At 40.4% G+C, this 15,168-nt stretch overlaps 1 protein-coding gene across 3 annotated transcripts in view; it reads right to left on the reverse strand.

Moving 5' to 3' along the window:
• The window catches only part of TBCE (tubulin folding cofactor E), a 1,152,174-nt gene that overhangs the window by 74,244 nt on the left and 1,062,762 nt on the right, over window positions 1–15,168 (reverse strand). The window lies entirely within an intron of this gene.

A 15,168-nucleotide genomic window follows, 5' to 3' on the forward strand; every position in this document is an offset into this window, starting at 1 on the left:
TGTGTTTTTATTCTTAAACCTGTATACACTCCTTTAAAGGGCTTACAGTAACCAATTTTGTAAAATGATTTACTGTACATATTGTGTTCTTCTTCTGCCTCATTTCTGATACTTCTGCTGTACTATCTCCCTTCTCTTAGAGCCTCCTACTTTCCTTTCTCACCCCCCTCCCATCAAAGCTGTTTTTATTAACCCTGTCTGCTATCCTCCCTTTCTAGTTCTGTTATTACTGTGCTGAGACACTTCCTTAGCGGTCACATTTCTTTTGTCCTACATCCCTCCTAATACCCCTGTCCTAACATTTTTTTTCCTCTTACAGCTGATGTTTGCAATTTCCCAGTGAGCACATCCGACTAATATCTCCCACCCCTTGGCAGCTTCCTCGTGGCATGAAATACAAGCATTCTTCTCACCTGCAGAGAAACTATTAGTGTCATTAATCTTCCTGCTGTAGTAGGCAAGTTTCTGTAGTGAAACACTTTAGTGCTTATTGACTAGTGGAATGCTCACTAACTCAATAAAATAGTGTTGGACTCCCCTATCCCTTCCCCTGAACTTTTTCCCTCCAGTCTTTTCTCTTTTTAGCAACTGCTAATATCAAGAACTGCAAAACTATACTGAACTAGAAATGCAGCATGTGTTAGGTTGCTATTACATGCGTTTTTCTTACCTCTAAGAGCTGCCTACTCTTAACTGCTCCACTGTCTTGAGGCACACATTAACTGGTTGGTTTCTACTGTGGTCTGGCAAGCTGCCTAGGGTTCCAGGGATCATTTCTGTTTACTCAACCTTTCTTTCCCCTTTCCTTTACAGCTTGTGACCCACTGCTACTGTATTTTGACTACATTTTCCTTTATTCTTTGTCTCCTACTTAGACTGCATCTGCCCCTCCTCTGTGATCAACTTCCTCTCTAAAGTTACTTAGTCACCCTCAACAACTGACGCCATTTTCAAACAGCCTTTTCATCCTTATGAAGGGAATTTCCTCTACTCCCCAAGTAAGTGTGCATGCCACTTAAGTGTTATATGTAACGCTGCTGTTGTTAGACCATTCTGCACTTTTTATTGTCTGTACACAGCTTTTGATATACTGAGTTTTACAGGGTGCTTTAAACTGCTGAGTTTTGCTATACATTTTTTGTGCTGCACAGCACTCTTCCAATGTTGGTGATATCTTCCAGGCTTAAGATACGAGTGAGCATACTACCAACATACTTTTTCCATCCAAGTTTTCTGATGCTATTTTTATTTCTGATTGCTACTGTGCTAACTGCTTAAATAAAACTGTGCCATGTGGTCTGCCTCTTTCAGTTGCAGTTGTGAGGTTCTTTAACATCCAACTGTAACCACAAGGTTTTTTATAACCAGAGTTCCAACTTTCACAACCATTGTTTAAAGCATTGCCTGTATGTGTTCATTTTTATTTATTTATGGGCACTACTGTAACTGATATACTGCTTTCTATGCAAGTATTTCTGGGACTGGTCTCTGTTGTATCTACTTTGTTAGTTACAGAAAATGTACTGAAGAAATGTTAACTGAAGAGAATAGTGCAGTTGCTATAGAGTGCATTACGTAAAGTGTTTTACTTGCTATATATACAGTGTTTTACTTACTGCTTCTTGTCTACTTAAGCTGCTTTGTTTGTAGAGCTAATTTTACTTAAGTTAACTGATATGTACTGTGCTGTTGTGTTTTTATTCTTAAACCTGTATACACTCCCTTAAAGGGCTTACAGTAACCAATGTTTATTGATGGCATTTTGTAAAATGATTTACTGTATATATTTTGTTCTACTTCTGCCTCATTTCTGATACTTCTGCTGTACTATCTCCCCTCTCTTAGAGCCTCCTACTTTCCTTTCTCACCCCCTCCCATCTTTGTTGTTACTTCACTCCCTCAAAGCCCTTTTTATTAACCCTGTCTAGTTCTATTACTACGCTGAGACACTTCCTTAGCAGTCACATATCTTCTTTCCTACATCCCTCCTAATACCCCTGTCCTAACATTTTTTTTTCCTCTTACAGCTGCTGTTCGCAATTTCCCAGTGAGCAAACCCGACTAACCCAGGTTAACTGGATCTCCTACCCCTTGGCAGCTTCCTCGTGGCAAGATATACAAACATTCTTCTCACCTGCAGAGAAACTAATAGTGTCATTAATCTTCCTGCTGTAGTAGGCAAGTTTCTGTAGTGAAACACTTTAGTACTTACTGACTAGTGGCATGCTCACTAACTCAATAAAATAGTGTTGGACTCCCCTATCCCTTCCCCTGAACTTTCTCCGTCCAGTCTTCTTTCTTTTTAGCAACTACTAATATCAAGAGCTGCAAAACTATACTGAACTAGAAATGCAGCATGTGTTAGGTTGCTATTACATGCGTTTTTCTTACCTCTAAGAACTGCATACTCTTAACTGCTCCACTGTCTTGAGGCACACATTAACTGATTGGTTTCTATAGTTTCTACTGTGGTCTGGCAAGCTGCCTCAAGGTTTCTGCCCACACCATTCGCCCTCACTCCACTCCCCTACCCCCATTCCCACCCACCCCCAACATCAATTACATTTATACATTCCATAAGCTCTTCCCTTTCTTGTCTAACCCCCAATTAATCACCCAGACACCTACACCAGTATCCTCCCATTCACTCCACCCTAATTATCATCCTCCTTAATATTTTCCCTTCCTGAACCTTCCTTATTCTTCTCCTTAGCTATAGTACCACAACCTTTTCCTAACATGTACTATACACATCAAAACCTTGTACTACCTTAATCTCCCTTACCTCCATTCTTCTTTTCTTATCCCACACCACCTTCCCTACATACTATATTCCACTCCTCAACTTCAACATTTTCCACATCACCCATTGCACCCCACACTAATACCAGTAGTTTCTCTGACATCTCACCCTCTTTATTCAACTTCCATACTTGACCCCTTAGAAAAATTATATCCTTTCTCATCATAATAAAACTAAAATGAATTTGTAACCCCCACCATAAGCCTCTCTTCATTACTCAACATCCCTTCATAATTATATGTCACTATCAGGCCCTCTCTCTATGTGGCGACATTCACCCCAACCCTGGACCAATCAAACATTCTGCCCAAAACCATTCTTCTAATGCAAAGAACATGTGGTTCACTACAATTAACATATGTAGTATCTATAACAAAACCACTGAATTCCATGCCTGGCTCTCTCACTTCTCCACAGATATTGTAGCACTCACAGAGACCTGGCTAAAGCCACATATTGCTAACACTGAAATAACTCTTCCAGGATATAATATACATAGAAATGACTGAATACCTAAAAAAGGTGGAGGTGTTGCATTAATCTACCGTGACACTTTAGCTGTTACACCATATGATAAACCTATACCAACATTCGGAAATATACAATTATTACTAGTTAACCTTCACATCAACAATAGAAAACAGTTATGTACTGCTTTACTCTATATTCCTCCAGGTCAAAACATACTACTCTGGAAGATCTACTATCCTGGGCCACCCTCAATATATCAAATGAAACCATCATTCTTGGTGATACAAATATAAACTGGCAAACTCTCATCTCTGACTCCCCAGTAAATAGTGTTAACTTGCACAAGTTTACTCAAGTCATCTCTAACCCCACTCATAATGTAAACAAACAAACAGAATCAACCCTAGACTGGATACTCGTCTCACACCCTCAAAAATTCACCAAGGCAGGGACCCTAACCAATACCGTTAGTGGCCATCTTCCTGCCTATACCCATAGAACTCAACTTCAAATTGACAAATTGCATTGTCTAAGAACAACTAGGTATCTTACCCATTTCAATGAATAACTATTGTTAGAGTCTCTAAAAACTCACAACTGGTCCCCTACCAAATTTCTTTCATTGGATGAAACAGTCAACTACTTCAATAAAGTCTTTTTAGATATTCTAGACAGTCTTACCCCAACATGTACCAAAAGAGTAAAGCCTAACCATGCCCCATGGCTAACTAAACAAACTAAACAGTTACTTACCTCCAGGGATAAAGCCTGGAAGGAATGGCATAGAAAAAAACCCCCACAACTTGAACTCAGATATAAACAACTCCGTAACAATGCCAAAACGCAAGTCATCAATGATAAAAAAGCTATTTCTCCACTAAACTCACTACCCAACAAAATAACCCCAAATTGTTCTGGAACTCTCTTTCCTCTCTCCCAAACCATGGTACTCAACACAACCCCCTCCTTATCTCCTGACAAAGACCCTCAAGAAATTGCCCAAGCCTTCAATTCTCATTTTATCGATACTATCCAAAAACTTGTTAATGATTTCTCTCTACAAAAGTACAGTTTTGTACCTACCATAAATGTAGATGTTCGAGGATCCACATTGCTGCAGTCCTAACTATTGGGGTAGTCCGCTGTCCAGTCGGCCCGAATACCAAAGTATAAGGCTGACGTCGGTCAGGGCGCATTAGACTGACGTCAGAACGTCAGGGTACTAATGCGCATGACCGACGCCATATCCTCAGTCTTTTCTTGCCCCAGATGTCAGAAGACCCTAAAAAGACAAGTCCCAATATACCTGCACCAAAAATATGTACAATATATACAAAAATATCAGCATATAACCTCACCTACACAACCACCCCTAAACACAGAGGGGAAGGAGGGAGGGTAAATTGGACTGCAGCAATGTGGATCCTCGAACATCTACATTTATGGTAGGTACAAAACTGTACTAGGTTCTTCGTTCCACATTGCTGCAGTCCTAACTATTGGGTAGAATCCCAAAGCAGAGGTAAGGGAGGCTGGCAAATCATAAAGAAGCAGGAGCTGACAACATGCCTTGCAAAATAGCTGTGGCAAAACCAGCCCTAGACTTAGAGTAGAGAGGAAGGTGATAATGCTTAGAGAAAGTATGCACTGAACTCCAAGTAGCTGCCTCCAAAATATCCTTAGTTGCCACCCCCCTTAGAAATGCTGTTGAAGTGGCAGTAGCCCTAATGGAATGAGGCCTAATCCCAGCTGGAATCTCCTTGCCATGATGGGAATAACAAAATGCAATGCAAAACCCAATCCACCTAGAAATAGTTTGTTTTGACACAGGCTTGCCCTGCGAACTCAAAGCAAAAGAAACAAACAACTGCTGAGACTGCCTAAAATCCTTAGTCCTGCTTAAATAATAACGCATTGCCTGTGCACATCTAAAGTGTGCAAAATCTTTTCCCTTTATTTTGGGGGTCTGCATAAAAGTAGGCAAATGAATAGTTTGGTTTAAAGCCACACTAGAAACCACCTTAGGCATAAAAGAAGGATTAGTACGTAATGATACCCTATCCTTATGGAAAATCAAAAAGGGCTCTACTGCCATAAGGGCCTGCAACTCAGACACCCTTCTTGCAGAAGTAATAGCCAACAGAAAAGCAGTCTTCCATGACAAGTATTTCAATCCAGCAGTAGCTGCAGGCTCAAAAGGTTGTAGAGTAAGTTTTTCCAACACAAAATTGAGATCCCAAGCAGGAGTAGGAGCTCTACGTGGGGGTCTTATATTCTTTGCCCTCTAAGAAACTGCTTGAACAAAGGATGCGAAAACAATGGTGGGTCACAATCATAGTGAGCTGAAATTGCTGCAGCATGAATCTTAATGGAAGAGAAGGACAAACCTTTGTCCAATAACTCAGTAAGATATTGAAGAGCCACACTCAAATTAGGCTCAGAAATCTCCAAATTCTTTGCTGTACTCCAAAATAAAAATTTCTTCCATTTTTCAGCGTACACTTTCCTTGTACTAGGTCTTCTAGCTTCCATAATCACATTTAAAACTTGTTGAGGAAGTTGAGACCTGCTGTGTTTCAACACAGAATATGCCAGGCTGTTAGATGAAGAGAGTGAAGCTTGACATTGAGCAGATGACCGTCCTTCTGAGATAACAGATGTGGAATCAAAGGTAAAGGCCATGGAGGCTTCCTTACCAGACTCCTTAGTAGTGGGTACCAGTGTTGCCGAGGCCAATCTGGAGCTATTAAAATCATCCTTGGCTTGTCTTGTCTGACCTTTAAGAGCACCTTTGGAAGAAGAGGCAGAGGTGGAAAGGCATACACATGAAGATTTTTCCAACTGAAAGACAGAGCATCCACTTTCCAAGCTGTGTGATGAAACCCCTTTGTGCAAAACTTTGGCAGCTGGTGGTTTAGTGGAGAAGCGAACAGATCTATGTCTGGAGTTCCCCATGACACTGTCAATTTCTGAAATACATGAAGATCCAGTTTCCACTGTGGGGATCCATGATTTGTCTGCTTAACACATCTGCTAAGGAGTTCTGTGCTCCGGCAGAAACCTTGCCTGAAGAGTTAGTTGCAAGCTGAGCGCAGTCTCCCATAAAATCATTGCTTGCCTGCATAGAGGATAAGAATGTGTTCCCCTTGTTTGTTGATGTACCACATGACAGTTGTGTTGTCTGTTAGAATCAACACCTGCCCTGGAAGAAGTAACTCCTTGAAAGCCATTAATGCAAACTGGACTGCCAACATCTCCTTCATGTTGATATGTAGATGCTGTAGTCTGGCAGGCCACTTGTCTTGTATCCACTTTCCATTTAGATGAGCTCCCCAAGCAATGTCCGAGGCATCTGTCGTTAAAATCTGACTCGCCTCTGGCCGGGTCACAGAGAGTCCCTTGTTTAGGTGACATTCCTGAGCCCACCACAAAAATTCTTTTTGAAGGCAAGGTATTATTTGAATGACAGTGTCCAAATCCTGGCAGTGCTGTGTCCATACATTTTGAGATACCATTGTAGCTTCCTCATATGCAGTTTGGCATTGGGAAGCACCAGAATACAAGATGCCATGAACCCTAATGCTTGAAGGACTGTCCTTGCAGTCAGCACGGACTGATGAGATAGTTGATGGAAGTAAAGTGATAGACTCTTTTGTTTGTCCGGGGTTAAAAGGCCATCTGGGCTGCTGTATTCAGTCTCACACCCAGAAAGCACATGTCTTGAGAGGGTACTAGACTGGACTTTATTTCGTTCACAGAATACCCTAGGCATCTTAGCACTGCTATAACATGTTCCAGATGCTGTAGAAGGTCTTCCTTTTCTTGAGCCAGAATCAGGCAGTCGTCCAAGTAAGGATAGATTTGAATTCCTTGTAGCCTGAAGTAAGCTATCACTGGAGCCAGAACCTTTGTGAATACTCTGGGCGCAGTAGATAAGCCAAAGGGCAATGCAGAGAACTGATAATGAGAATTTCCAGCTCGAAACGCAGATACTTCCTGCAACTTAGTCTTATAGGCACATGAAGGTAAGCTTCCTTGAGATCTAAAGTTACCATCCAGTGATCTTTGCCCAGCAGAGGTAAAAGCTGTTGTAACGTCAACATCTTGAACTTGGGAATGTCCAGATAAGTGTTGAGGATAGATAAATCCAAAATTGGTCTCCACGTGTTCCCCTTCTTTGGTACTAGGAACAGGCGAGAATAAAATCCTAGGCCCCTTTCTGATACAGGGACTGGCTGAATGGCCCCTATTTGGAGTAACTGAGAAATTTGCTTGTGAGCCTCTTTCCTTTGTGGAGGAGGAACGTCTGGCATGCCTTTGAAAGGGGCAATGTATGGAAATAAAACCTGTAACCGTGGTGAATGATATCCAACACCCATCTGTCTTGAGTAATTAAATCCCAATTTTCTTTGAAAAGAGACAGTCTTCCTCCCAAAGGAGCTGCCAGACGAGAATCTACTGGCAGCTGAAAAGGCAGGTCATTGGGTCTGTTTACGAAAGGGCTGACCCCTGCCCTCACCAGAAGTCTGAGCAGGTGAACTCCCTGTTCTAGGCCTAAAAGAACCTTGAGCTCTGCCCCTACCACGTCTAGACCTACCCCTAGACTGGGAATCATAAGCAGGATATGTCCATCCCTTAGTAGGCCAATTTCTACTAAACTTCGGTGGCTGCACCTGCAAAAAATCTTTAACAGTTTGCATAGACTTAGCTTTGTCCTCCATTTTCTTCAAAACTGCTTCCACAGGCGAACCAAACAACATATCAGACTGTAAAGGAGCATCCAAAATCCTTGTCTTAACATGCTCAGCTAAATTCTGATCCCTCAACCAGGCATGCCTGCGAAGAACAGAACTAGTGGCAGCCACCCTCGAGGAGGCCTGTACAGCATCAAAACCACATTGCAAAGAATGCTTACCCACTTGTTCAGACACATGAACTAAATCCAGCAACTCTTTACACTCAATACCTTCCGCCAAAGCATCCACCTTAGATTTCAATTGTGAAAGGAGATAATTTTGATATTTTAGCATGTGAAACTGACAATTCAACGCCCTCATGGCTAAAGTGGAAGAAGTATACACTTTCTTTCCCCATCTATCCAAAGCCCTTGCCTCTTTATCAGTGGGAACAGGGTTTTTAACAACAGAGGCCTTAACCCATTTAGGTCCCTGAGAAACAGTCTCCGGGTCTGCCCTAGGACTCTTAAAAAGATACTTATGAGCTTCAGGCACCCTATAGTACCTATCAGGTTTAACAGGAGCAGGAGGCAAAGAATCAGGATTCAGGGAAGCCTCTGCAAAAACATCTTCCACCACATTCAACACAGGAGGTATAGCTAAGGGCCTATGCTGGGGTAAAAACAAGAATTCCCTAAGCCTTTTCCTGGAATCAGAGTAATCCTGGCCTTCCCATTTAAAGTGTTCCCTCATGGAATGCAGAGTCTCTGAAAATGAGAAATCCTCAGGAGGAGAAGCTGTAGGAGTGGAATCATCCACATCAGAATCAGAATAAGGAGGATACTCTTGCAAATCTTCCGCAGAAGACTCAGAAGCCTCTGAACACTGTTCAAAACTCTCAAACTCAGGTTCCACCCTAGGCCTCTTAACAGGAGGGGGCATAGAACCTCTAATCATAGTAATCAAATCTTCTGCCATTTTAAGCATATGTTTCTTAGGCACAGAACCTGAAGTGCTAGGAGAAGCCCCCACTGAAGCTAAACTTGGCCTACCTCTCAGAGAAGTTTTGGAAACAGAAGGAGAGGCTCTAACTACCTTGGGAAGAGAGGGAAGAACAGTTACCTGAGAAGCCCCTTCAGCCTGGCCTACCTCCTGAGAAGGCACATCCTGTAACAGTAAAGTCTCTGCCTGAGACTCCAAAGAAACTCCTGGCAAAACCTCTGGCTCCACTGAGCCTTCTAAAGGACCGAAGTCTGGGACTGCCGGTTCATCAACCCTAGGCTTTGCTGTTTTGTCCTTGCGCTTTTTGGACGAAGCGGGCGTCGGAACATCCGACGGCATTTTATAATTGCAACGCTTCCCAAACACTAACCTGGCACAGTCTAACCTTCTCTTAATAGTGCGTTTGTTAAATCTAGCACAAGAGCGGCATCCAACAACGTCGTGCTCAGGCCCTAAACAAGGTATACACAAGGTATGGTAATCCCTATGAGGTATCTGTTTCCCACAAGAAATACAGTTATTCACTTTTTCTGACATCCGGTTAAATACTGAGGCAAGAAAAAACCAAAATGTTCCCCAACGGGGTACTTAGCCAACTTTGATTCGGTCTGAAACTCCGACTTCAGAAAATTTCAGAACGCCAACCTGCACTCGCAAAACTGCTTCTGCATCGGACCATGCGGCAAAAAAGACTGGGGATATGGCGTCGGTCATGCGCATTAGTACCCTGACGTTCTGACGTCAGTCTAATGCGCCCTGACCGACGTCAGCCTTATACTTTGGTATTCGGGCCGACTGGACAGCGGACTACCCCCAATAGTTAGGACTGCAGCAATGTGGAACGAAGAACATCTAACAAAAGTATAATAGGCAACAAAAACAATAATACTCTCTCTAACCACTCCCCCCACATCAGTTGTAATTCCTACAAAGACCCATCCACTCCTGTATTTACATTACAACCAGTACCCACCTCTCTAATTTGTAAACTGCTCTCAAAACTAAAACAATGTTTCCCTTCTTTCGATGGCCTTCCATCTGAATACCTAAAACTTGCAGCAGATTCTATATCTCTTCCAATTAGCATTCTCATTAACCAATCAATCTCTGAAGCATATGTCCCACAACTATGGAAAAACTCTATTACACCCCTTCACAAAGACGGTAACACCAGTGATCTAACTACCGGCCCATCTCAATACTTTCACCTCTATCTAAAATTTTAGAAAAGTGTATTTACTTTCATGGCAGTCATGGCTTAGTGGTAGGTCATACAGACTAATGTTACCAAGGTCCTGGGTTTGAGACTGGCAGTGGGAATTTATTTCGGTTGGGAGGGCGGCTTAACGGTTAAGGTGTTTGCCTTACACACACAAGGTGCAGGGTTTGAGTCTCACAAGGGATAATTGGCTAGGCTTAAAATGGCTTGCAAGGGCAGTTAGCCTAGTACTAATCTATGAACCTATGAACCTATTTCTAAAACATCTCACAAACAATAACCTACTCACACCCACCCAACATGGTTTCCATCCAGCACACAGCACAACAGCCTTACTGTCATTTACCAACACTGTATACAAAGCTTTTGATGCAGCCCTACTAACAGCAGTGATCCTACTAGACCTATCAAAAGCTTTTGATACAGTGTACCACTCAAAACTACTTTTATAACTTGAGGCCATAAACTGCTCCCCACACACGCTATCCTGGTTCCATAACTATCTACACAAAAGAAAATCTGTTACATGGCAAAGTAAGCAATCTGATTACCTACTTAACAAAAAAAATCACAAAGCACAAACTGAAGCAGATAAACACAAAAGCCAAAAGAAGTAGCTGGATTGAACCCAATCAAAGTAATGCAGGCTGCAAATTGCCACACAGTTGTAGAATGCAGAATCCACTGTATTAAATTCAGACCAAAAAAAATCCAAGGATGAGCACTTTCATCCAGAAAGATCTAGACTTCATCAGACAATTTACCCCACATAGTTACTTCCTTCTTATACAGTTCAAACAGGAAGTTCCACCCAGTTATAAACTAATGAATTATGTCATTAAAAGCACAATATTTACAGTCACTGAATTTAAAAAGCAGACAAAATATACAAACTGAAAAAGTTCATGGAACACCACCACCCTAAAAACACACTATATATAAGCACTGCTTCATAAAATGACAATGTACAATAAATATTTAAATATGCTGAATGTGTTAAAACAATAAATATGTGTGATTAAATACTAAAAACTAGACATAGTAGAAAATGTTAAGAGAAATAAATACACTTAACATAATAAATACTGACCATGTGAATTATTTAAAATATTAAAATGCATAATGGAGAAATATATATTGTGCTTTTAATGACATAATTGGTTAGTTTATAACTGGGTGGAACTTCCTGTTTGAACTGTATAAGAAGGAAGTAACTATGTGGGGTAAATTGATGAAGTCTAGATCTTTCTGGACGAAAGTGCTCATCCTTGGATTTTTTGGTCTGAAGTTAATAAAGTGGATTCTGCATTCTACAACTGTGTGGTGATTTGCAGTCTGCATTACTTTGAGTGGGTTCAATCCAGCTACAACTTCTGGCTTTTGTGTTTATCTACCTACTCAACAACACAGGCGTTCCTCGAGGGTCTGATCTTAGGCCCTTGCTTTTTAACATATTTATTAATAATCTCCATAAGCATCCCTGCAAAGTACACTCATTCAATATGTGGATGATTCGACAATAATTACATCCTCTAACAACATCTCAGATCTCCTAAAGTTAACACAAAATGCATTTACTTCCATCGAATCTTGGCTTAATGAAGCTCAACTGCTACTTAATCCCAAAAAATCAAAACTTTTACTCTTCACAACCAAATCTCTAACTCTAGACTTTAAAATATTCTCTCAAAACAATACAAAAATTGAAATTGTAAAAACAGCCAAAATACTTGGCACCACAATTTATGACAAACTGTCCTTTGAGAATCATATACTCAACTCAATCAATAAGACCCATTTTAAGCTTGGCAAACTCTATAGGCATAAACTCTATATGGACAAGTCTACCAAGTTGAAACTAGTCAACAGTCTACTTCTACCCTCCCTCCTCTATGGTTGCCCCATTTTCACTAATCTACACACATCTCTCCTGAACAAACTGCAGTTGTGCTACTGTAAAATAGCTAAGTTTGTCTCCAACATGCCAACTCACACATCATTGCCTGGCCATTAAATCTATAAACTGGTTTGAGTTCCCTCATTATCTACATTACTCCCAACTTACTCTCACCTACAAATTACTAAATAATCCAAACTTCTGCCCATTCCTTCAAAGTATAATACAAACACACACACCTACTCGGCATCTTTAAAAGAGCTGGACAACGTCTCTATTCCCATGTCATTTGCCAAACTTTGGAATGCTCTCCCTCTCTCTCTTACTCAACTAGACTCTTTAAAAACATTTAAAGTTGTACTAAAAGAACACTATCTCAAAAACTTTGTCTGTTCTTGTAGTCATATAATTAAACCACCTTAAATGTTTTAGCCACTATACACTACAAAAACGTTTACTAACTTAATATAGTTGCAATTTACACTGTCTGTCTTCGTATCCAATCTCTCTTGCTTTCTTTATTTCTGTGGCTGAATAAACAGTATTGATTAAACAGTATTCTTACTTATGAGAATATACAAACAGAATTATTAAAAATATAACACACTGGATTTATTTTTCTTGTATTGTATACCTCTAAATATGTATTTGTCTTGTACATCTACTTCAATTTGTATTGTGAAAAACTTTCTTGACTTTCAAAGTTAAGCTGATGTTATGTAAAAATGTCTGTGCTTGTATGGAGCAGCTTTTCTCCCCGAGCCTCCAATGAAAATGGGTCATTGGCCCAGTGGACTTCCCCAGTTAACAAGTGTCAATAAATAAAATAAAAAAATAAATATAATCTACATATTAAGTCCTCTCCTATAAATGCTGCACTTTCCCCCTTTTCAGTGATTATTTTATTACCTACTACAATACTGGTCAACAACATGTGTGTGCTTGATATGCTAAAAAAGTCTATGTATTTGGGGAAAAAGTTATGTTTCTTTCTTTAGGGTTTATTATATATAGTCTGCTGCACTGTATACAAAGTTTTATTATTGGCAGTCAATTGAAATATTCCAATGTCAAATACTGAAATTTATCATCATCTATCCTTTCTGTATCTATATTAGGGTCTAGGTTGTTTGTCTTTTCGGCTTTTCCCGGTTAGGGCTCGCCACAGCGGAACTCCGGTCCGCTAATGATTGGCAGTAGATTTTTATGGTGCCGAGTTGCCAACCCGATGCCCAACCTTCGGCGAAGGCACGCCCATTCACACATGTCTTTCGGAGGCCACTCGACTGCAGAGAGGACATGCAGACTCCACACAGATGGCAGTCCAGCCGAGAATCAAACAGGAGAACCTCTTACTGTGAGGCAACAATGCTACCGCTGCACCACCGCGCATTCATATTAGGGTCCAGGTTATGGCTGAAAATGAACCTTGGATGAAACCACCTAGAGGATTAATAAATGTAAAATAAATATCTCCAAAGTAGTCTGATCACAGAGATTGTACATTTAATGGGGGGAGGGGGTAAGACAGAGTCTCCAAACAAAAAACTATAGCAATTTGACTAGAATATCTTAATATTTGTTATTCAAACTCTGCATTAAGATTTCATTAATACCCAAACCAAAGAGTAAAAAAGACACACAGACAAACCACTTTGTAAAACTATAAGAAAGACAAATCAAAGCTAAAGTCTTTACTCTGTAATATCTAAAACCTCCTATAGTGGAAGCCCTCTGGATATGTGCAAATGACCACTTAAAGACATATCAGGGTTTCAGCCACATGGCTTCTGAAACTTTCTATTTTCACTCTTTCAAGTCTTTACTGGTGAATTCAGGTGAATACCGTCTTTCTTGAAGATTTTCATAATACAGATTTGCTACTGCAAAAGTCTTGAAGCTAATATGCAACCAACACATGTACTTAAAATATTTTTCCCTGCAGTTTTCCCACTTTTTAATTTATAGCAACTGCTGACTACACGGAAGCATAGACAGGTTGTTATTCATGTTTATGGCAGCATACCACTTATTTGAGAGCAATGAGTGCATTGGGGTCAAATCCTTTTGGTTGAAATTGATTTCTGTGAATGCTGTACTGAATAAGAATTTTATTTGTATATAAGCTACAATGAATGAAATGCTGTTTGACTGATCAGTGTTGTTGAAGTACTTGTACGAGTCAATGACTTGATGCATAGAGATTGGGTTGGCTTGTGGTAAGGACTGAGGTTTTGGTTTTGTTTAGCGATAGAGTTAGAGTTAAGGTAATGTTTAGGTTTATGGTTAGAGTTACTGGGTAAATGGGGTATTTTTTCCCCTTGTATGGCAGCTTTTGGGGGTTGCCTCCCACAGAAACACTATGGGTAATCAGGATAACCACTTTACTGCTGTGCTTTGTACAAATTCACTAAATTTGTGTTTAAACAGTTACTTTTCTTTTTTGGAGTATTTAACGTCTGACTATTTTCCTTCAATTACATTGTCTTTGATGAATCTGTTTTTCATTCATCTATCCTAGACTCCACATTTAGTTAGGTGTACCTACCTCCACTGTCATCAATGGAGGAGATCTTATTTGGTATCCAAGTGAGTCACAGACCAGATGTTGTTCTGAAGTTCCTACAGAACAGAACTTTATTATTATTTATACATTGTGATTCATTTAACTAAGAGTCCAAAATGGACAGGAAAGGCAGAAGCCCTTTTAACAAATGTGCCCATTACTTTAGAATCACAAGACCAGTTAATATTTCTGCCTGAAAGTACTGTCCAAATTGTCCCTGAACCAATCCATTCAGTATCCTGCTTTATTCACTGAGGCAGATAAAAGAGGCAAGAAGAACCTCTTCATGTTAGATCTGTGCCTGCAAGCTCAGGTTTCACCTGAAGTTGATGTGACTTTAGTATGGCTTCACCTTTCTTCTCGAGAGCTAGGGGCTGGCAGCTGTCCAGAAAACCTTTCCCAAGTCAATTGCTAGCTTCATAATCTTTTGCCATTAAGCAGCTCATTGCACATTGGACAATTTTGTGGTCGGCCTAGAACAGTGCTCATGACACACAAACTTCACCAAGGTAAACACTTAAAGAAATCCCAATC

Source organism: Protopterus annectens, chromosome 1.part1 (assembly GCF_019279795.1).
Source record: "Protopterus annectens isolate FY-2018-M chromosome 1.part1, PAN1.0, whole genome shotgun sequence".
Classification (NCBI taxonomy): Eukaryota; Metazoa; Chordata; order Ceratodontiformes; family Protopteridae; genus Protopterus; species Protopterus annectens.